General features: G+C 47.9%; 1 protein-coding gene across 1 annotated transcript in view; it reads left to right on the top strand.

Moving 5' to 3' along the window:
- The first annotated feature begins 15 nt into the window (after positions 1 to 15).
- Positions 16 to 8,063, top strand: part of CNBP (CCHC-type zinc finger nucleic acid binding protein) — a 50,122-nt gene continuing 42,074 nt past the window's right edge. The window contains exon 1 of the mRNA XM_029242961.1: positions 16 to 258. The gene's annotated coding sequence lies outside the window, so the exon portion shown is untranslated. The remainder of the gene's footprint in view (positions 259 to 8,063) is intronic.

The raw sequence follows: 8,063 nt of genomic DNA, 5'->3' as shown, positions 1-8,063 counted from the left end.
TTGGTACTTGGCTAACTTCCAGGGATCTGACTAGAGTCAAAGGTCGGCGCGGCAACGTCAACTTGCTCTTGAAATCTGTGGGTATTTATCGAGCACCTACTGGATGCGCCGCCTGGCGCTGGGGTAGGGAAAGGACGCGAAGGAGAGACGGACGTCGCCCAGGGTTACCTCCACGGACCTGGGAAGACACCCCGAGGCCAAGGTGAGGACTTGCGCGACACCGAGACGGAGTCCCCTGGCCCGAGGGGAGGAGTCCAGGTGAGCCGGGGCGCGGGCGGTGCCCAAGGGGCGGGGGGCTTGGACCGCAACGCGCCGGGACCCCGGACGCACAGGCGCCCGCCTCTGCAGTCCTGCTTTGCAGAAGCTGGGGCCCGGGACCCGGGGGCCGCGGGGGCCGCGGGGGAGGGGGGGCGGGGGTCTTGCGCCAACGTGAAATTGTCAAGAGCCAGAAAGATGTGCAAAATATTTAACCAGTAACCCCACCCCTTCCTTATCCGGAGGAAATCATCCAAAGGAAGAAAATCAAGTTGCTCACTGCAGCAGTTTGCAGCAAGATAATTGGAAACACCCTAAATGCCCAGCAGTAAGGGGATGATTAAGGGCATTGTGGTGCATCCATCGGATGAAACATTCCACACCCTTCTAAAGGGATATTTCTGAGGACTTGGGAGGCAGTATCCAAACTTCTTAAACGAAATGAGACGTTAAAGGGGAAAAGCAGGGTGTAAAAGTGTTCATAATTAAGGTGAAATAAGTATGCCTCATGGTTAAAAGCCAGAAAAGAACCCCAGAGTTTTTCGTTGTTGTGTTAAGACCGTGAAGTACAGATAAAGTGTGTTGAGATAAATATCCTTTTATATTATGATATTAATTCTATAGAACTATATACCAAGGGCAATTTTTATAATACCTCATTTTTATAATGAGAATTGTGGGTTGTGAGTCCAGCTTTCTGTATAAGCTAACATGTAATTGTAGGGTTTTTATTATTTTTTAACTGTAATATACATTCTTTTTTTAAAAAATATTTGCAGGGTTCATCCATATTACAGCATGTATCAGTACTTCATTCCTTTTTAAAAAAAATTTTTAGTTATTATTTATTTATTTTGGAACCGGGGCCCCCTGCCCTGGGAGTGTGGAGTCTTACCCACTGGACCACCAGGGAAGTCCCTTTAATATACATTCTTCATGATAATTGCTGAGTCCTTTGTAGAAACACAGGATACTGAAAGTACCGGAGAAATTAGGGAATCTGAATAAGATTAGTAGGTTGTACCAATATCGATATCCTGCTTGTGGTATTTTTTTTATTAACATTACTCGTTTTGAAAAATTGAGATATAATCCACATACCTTAAAATTCACCCTTTTATAAGTGTACACTTCAGTGGTTCTTAGTATATTCAAACAGTTGAGCGTGCATCACCACTACTTCCAGAACATTCTCATTACCCCAAAGAAATCTGTCTCCATTACTAGTCATTCACCATCCCTCACTCCCCGCCCCAGCCATTGATCTACTTTCTGTCTCTGTGGATTTGTCTGTTCTGGGTATTTCATGTAAATAGAGTCATACAATGTGGCCTTTTGTGTGTCTGCTTCTTTCACTTAGCATAGTGTTTTCAAGGTTCATGTCACAGCATCAATCAGTATTTCATTCTCTTTTATTGCTGAATTATACTGCATTTATGAATATATATATATACACACACACACATTTTGTTTATTTAACATTCATCAGTTAATGGACACTTGGGCTGTTTCCACTTTTTGACTCTTGTGAATAATGCTGCTGTGAATACTTGTGTACAAGCTTTTGTGTGACACATGTTTTCATTTCTCTGGAGCATATAAGAGTAGAAATGCTGGTCATATGATAACTCTGTTTAACTTTTTGCAAAACTGCCTGGTTTCCAAAGCATCTGCCCCACTTTATTTTCCCACTAGCAGTGTATTAAAGTTTCCAATTTCTCCACATCCTCGGTAACATTTATTGACTTTTTGATTATAGCCATTCTAGTGGGCTTCTCATTGCAGTGGCTTCTCTTGCTGCAGGGCATGGGCTGTAGGCGTGTGGGCTTCAGTAGTCACGGTGTGTGGGCTCAGTAGTTGTGGCTCTCGGGCTGTAGAGTGCAGGCTCACTAGTTGTGGCGCACGGCCTTAGTTGCTCTGCATGTGGGATCTTCCCGGACCAGGGCTTGAACCCGTGTCCCCTGCATTGGCAGGCGGATTCTTAACCATTGCGCCACCAGGGAAGACCCACAAGTATCTTTTTGAATTAGAGTTCTCGTCTTTTCCTGATATACCCCTCAGGAGGGGTATTGCTGGATCATATGGTAGTTCTATTTTTCGTGTTTTTTTTTTAAAGGAACCTGCATACTGTTCTCTATAGTGGCTGCACCAATTTACATTCCCACCCACACTGTAGGAGAGTTCCTTTTTCTCCACATCCTCTCCAGCATTTATTATTTGTAAACTTTTTGATGATGGCCATTCTGACTGGTGTGAGGTGATACCTCACTGTGGTTTTGATTTGCATTTCTCTAACGATTAGCAATGTTGAACATCTTTTCATGTGCCTGTTGGCCATCTGGGTATCTTCTTTGTAGAATTTTCTATTTAGGTCTTCTGCCCATATTTTGATTGAGTTGTTTGGTTTTTTTATATTGAGCTGTATCGAACAGCACAGTTTTATGTTATCTTCCAAAGATTTTAAATTTGCCTTTCACATTTAAGTTCTGACTTCATCATAATTTTTTTTTTGTATGGTGTGAGGTAAGGAGTCCATTTCATTTTTTTTCCATTTGGATAATCAATTGCCTAACACATTTTATTGAATAATCCTTTCTTTCCACACTGATTTGCAATGCCATTTTTGCCCCCTGTCAAACTTCCATTTATATGCTGTTTGTATGTTATCTATCAAGGGCCATCTCTGTGGGTCTGTTTCTGGGCTTCCTATTCTGTATCATTGTCAGTCTGTCTATCCCTGTGTCAATTCCGTACTGCGTTAATCATCATAGTCAGGATAAGCATTGATGTTAGTATCTAGGAAGGCGAGTCCTTCCATCTTATTCTCAGAGCATGTCTTGCCTCTGCTTGTTCCATAGACAAACCATGGGATTTTAATTAGAATTGAATTAAATCAGGCTTCCCTGGCGGCGCAGTGGTTAAGAATCCACCTGCCAATGCAGGGGACACGGGTTTGAGCCCTGGTCCGGGAAGATCCGACGTGCTGCAGAACAACTAAGCCCATGCGCCACAGCTACTGAGCCCGCGAGCCACAACTACTGAGCCCGCATGCCACAACTACTGAAGCCTGTGCGCCTTGAGCCCGTGCTCCGCAGCAGGAGAAGCCGCTGCAATGAGAAGCCCACACACTACAACGAGGAGTAGCCCCCCCTCACTGCAACTAGAGAAAGCCCGCGCACAGCAACGAAGACCCAACACAGCCAAAAATAAATAAAATAAAAAATAAATAAATTAAAAAAAATAAATGTAACCTTGGTACTTGCATTTCCCCCAGTGTCTCTGACAGGTGCCAGGTACTGTGTTTATGCGCTGCACAAGCTCTCTAATTTAATTCTCACAGTCTCCATTTTCCAAGTTCACTGAAGCTGACAGAATTTGATGATTTGACAAAAGTTGCCCGGGGGAGGCAGCGGAAGAGCCAAAGTTTGAACCCAAGTCTGTCTGACTACAAGTTTTTTTTTTTTAAGATGTATTTATTATTTTTAAATTTTATTTATTCTTGGCTGCATCGGGTCTTAGTTGTGGTGCGTGGGCTTCTCTCTAGTTGTGACGTGCGGGTTTTCTCTTCTCTAGTTGTGGCGTGCAGGCTTCAGGGCGTGTGGGCTCTGTAGTTGTGGTGCAGGGGTTCCAGAACGCGTGGGCTTTGTAGTTTGTGGCACGCAGGCTCTCTCGTTGAGGCACCTGAGCTCAGTAGTTGTGGCGCATGGGCTTAGTTGCCCTGAGGCACGTGGGATCTTAGTTCCCTGACCAGGGATCGACCCTGTGTCTCCTGCATTGCAAGGTGGATTCTTTACCATTGGACCACTAGGGAAGTCCCCACGCCTCTAGCTTTAATGCACCAAAGCGTCTTCCTCTCGGGCATTTAGCTGTTTCCAGTTTCTCCACGGGTAAACGACATTGTGATAAACATCTCTGGTATACATTTTGCCCCTGTTTCCAGAAAGTTCATGTCAGTTTTACTTCCCCAGCTAGTTCTAGTGTCAGCATTTACCAATCAGTGCCCCCGTTGAACAAGCAGCAAAAGAAACTGACATTTCCACAGCCGCTTCTTTGCGCCACATGGGACGCTAACTCATTCTCTTACGTTATCTCATTTGATCGTCACAACACCAGGAAACTGAAGCTCAGAGAGGCACATTCATTTGCTCAAGATCACACAGCAAGCTAGGGACACAAAGCAGCCAGAGGGTTAACAACTTCTTAAAAGCTTCCAGGACCTCCCTGGTGGTCCGATGGTTAAGACTCCGTGCTTCCACTGTGGGGGGCATGGGTTCAATCCCTGGTCAGGGAACGAAGATCCTGCGTGCTGTGAGGTGCGGTCCTCCCCCCCCCAAAAAAGTAGAAAAGCTTCCAGAGGATTCCCCTCACACTGGGAATAAAATCCAGACTCCTCCCCGTGGCCTGTGAGGCCCTAACACCCTGCATCCTGCCTCACTCTCCTGCCATGGTTCCCTCCAGCCTCTCTGGGATTCTTCCTGTTCCTCCAGCTCTCTGTGACCCTGCCCTGTGGACAAGGCCTCTGCCCAGCCAGTCCCCCACAGCTTTTATGTGCCTGTTGCTCTCCTGCTGTTGTCAGCTGAAAGGCCACCTGCTCAGAGAGGCATTCCTGACTTCTGTGGCTGAAGTACCACCCCCTCTCTTTTCCACGGTCTTGCTTTACTTCCTTCATGGCAGTTTATCACTGTCCGAATTGATCATTTGTTGGCCTGTCGTATTATTCAAGATTCTCCAAAAAGATAGAAATAATAGGATGTGTATGTTTGTGTGTGGGTATATATAGAGGCAGAGAGACAGAGAGGTTGAGATTTGCTGTAAGGAATTGGCTCATGCAGTTATGGGAGTGGGCAGGTCCCGAGACCTGCAGGGTGAGTCAGCAATGTGGGGCCCCAGGAGAGCCAATGATTAAGTTGTGGTCTGAGTCCAAAGGGCTGAAGAGTAGGAGAGCTGAGTAGTGGTTTCTGTGTGAGGACTGGCAGGCTCCAGACTCAGGAAGAGCTGATGTTTCAATTTGAGTCCAAAGGCAGGAAAAAAGCTGATATCTTAGTTTGAAAGGCCGTTAGGCAGGTTTAGTTCCCTCTCATTCAGTTTTTTTGTTTGTTTGTTTTACTCAGGCCCTCAGCTGTTTGGGTGAGGCCCACCCACGTTGGGGAGGGCAGTTGGCTTTACTCAGTCTAGTGGTTTAAACGTAATCTCATCCAAAAACACCCTCACAGAAACACCCAGGGTAATGTTTGACCAGATATCTGGGTGCCCCGTGGCCCAGTCAAGTTGACACATAAAGTTAACCATCACACTTGTTTACTGTCATCTCTCCACCTTCAGCTGCTAAGGCAGCTCCTTGTCTGGCATATTCCTGACATCTGGCACATAATAATTGGTCAGTAAATAGCAGTGGGATGAATGAATGACAGAGCCCAGACTCCAGCCCTGCTCTGAGCGATCCCATGTTTATTCGTTTTCTGCAATAAGACATTCCTTCATGTTGATCACTGCTGGTTGACTGAGGAGAAAAACATAACATCTGCAGTCAAATCAGTGTCCGCACGCAAATGCATGGTGTTCTTTTTGTGTGATGAAAGAGCCCCGGCCTGGGAGTGTCAGGCAGCTCAGCTTCTTGTGGCTTCTCAGTTCCCAAGCAACAAAATTAACACCCATCCTGCTCTTCTCTGGCTGTGTGGCTGTAAGCCTGAGAGGCCTGCAACAAAGCTTCAAGGTTCCCCAGAGACAGTTTTCCTGTCGCTGCAAAGTAGGAGGAGAAGCAGTCCTCTGCAGGCTCTCACCCTCCAGGAGGGGTGGCAGGGCCGGATTGTCTATTAGTGACTCACCAGGAGCTGGTGACAGTAAATAGAAAGGGTTGAGCACATCTCCACCCGCCAGCAGACTGGAGGACAGTGACAGAATAGTGACAGCTCGATAAACCAACAGGGAGTGCCTGTGATGAGACCTCCGAGCCCTACACCCACCCCACGGGGCCCACCAACCTTGGGTTGTACGTGGTTCTGCGGATTTTGTAGTCAGAAAGGCCCCAGAGCAAGTCTGCCTTTGCATGAACAGCTAAAAGACACACGCACGGTATCGTGGAGTGTACACAAGTCACACTGTGTGACTAAGGCGGGGACACATTTCATGTGCAGGGACCTGGTACTGGCATTCCCCTGGAGGGTGACCCTGGTGCAGCTTGTAAAGGGCCCGTGACTTGGCAACCCCCAGGAAGTTCAGCCCTGGGGCGACATGCATGTAGTTAACAGTACGGAACAGGACACTTCAAATGGCTAAGATGGTAAATTTTATGCTACGTGCTTTTCGCCACAATAAAAAATAAAAAACCATCCATTTCTTATCTCACAGTTTGTGCGGCTAGGAATCTGGGCCCAGCTCAGCCGGGTCCTCTGCTTCAGGCTCTCTCACGAGGCTGCACAGGGGCTGGGGTCTCATCTGAAGGCTGGGGAAAGGTCTTCCAAAATTGCGTGACTGTTGGCAGGATTCAGTTCCTTGTGTGCCACTGGCCCGAGGGCCTCTGTCGTTCAATGGCTTGGGCCAGACGCTGCCCTCGGCCCCTTGCCATGCGGTCCTCTCCACATGTTGGCTCACTTCCTTAGAGTGTGCAAACCAGGAGGGCAATAGAACGAGTCTACTAGTGAGATGGAAGTCAGAATTTTTTGTAATCTAACTACAGATGTGACATCACATCACTTTTGTCATGTCCTACTTGGTAGAATCAAGTAATCAGGTCCAGCCCACATTCAGAGAGGGCTTTGCACAGGGTTTGCACAGCGGCTCACCCGGCAGACCTCCGCACCTCTGTCAACGGTACCACCCAGTTGCCTCACCCAGAGACCGAGATCCATCCTCAACACCTTCCTTCCCCCGTCTCCACATCCAGTCCATCCGCATGCTTCTCTGTGTCTCCAGCAAATACATCCAGAGTTCCTGCATATGGACCAGGCTGTGTTCCCAGCTTCTGGATCAGCAATAACCTGGACAGGCAGGCTCCCTGCCCTCCTCGTGCCCGCAGGCTTGTTGAGGCAGTAGTTTTAAACTTGTTTCCTTAGTTGTAAAGTTAATTTAAAATGGAATTGGGTAAATGAGGACCAAGTGAACTAACATGAAGTAATATGCTTCGAGCAGTGTCTGGCACACAGTATATGCTCAACAAGTCCTAGCTGTGATTGTCGGAGAAAGTGAGAAAAGTTGTAAGTGAGAACAAAAGAGGAGGCTGTAGGAGAGGACAGCGTGGCCTCCTCTCCCTGGGTGGGCAGGGAAAGCTTCTCTGTGGAGCCACATTTTGCACGAAGCCAGAGGGATGAGAAGGAAGTAGCCAGGCAGGCATCCCGGGACGGAGCAGGTGGTGCAGAGGCAAAGGGGGCGCCAGTCTGGACTTTGGTGGTGGAGGTGGAGAGAGAGAAAAGAAGGCCCTTGCAGATCGATTTCAGAAGTAGACGTGATATGATTTGCTGGTGTGTGGGTGAAGCAAGGGGAAGGAAGGGACCAGAGGATGCTGTGTTTCTCACTCTAATTATCCTGTATCACCTACCGCAGTGCTGAAGCCAGGACGCCACCAGTTTGGGGAAGTGGGGGGATTCCCAGTGGAGAGGCCCAACAGCCATTTCCCTTGGTGGCTTGAATCCACCCTGCCTCTCTCTCCCCACTGCCACCCCCGGTCCACGCGCCAGCCTGTCTCTCTGGGCTTCTGCAGTCGCCTCCGCCCTGGTTCCCTCCTGGTCCTCCCTCACTTTACAGCTCCAGTGGCCTCACCTACACGAACCTTCTCCAGTCACTCCCTGGCCAGCAAATTGTCGCTTAGTCGA

The sequence above is a fragment of the Monodon monoceros genome, unplaced genomic scaffold (assembly GCF_005190385.1).
Source record: "Monodon monoceros isolate NGI ecotype Baffin Bay Population unplaced genomic scaffold, NGI_Narwhal_1 Super_Scaffold_3, whole genome shotgun sequence".
Lineage (NCBI taxonomy): Eukaryota > Metazoa > Chordata > Mammalia > Artiodactyla > Monodontidae > Monodon > Monodon monoceros.
The sequence above is the reverse complement of the archived record's forward strand: the minus strand, read 5'-3'. Positions and strand labels throughout refer to the sequence as shown.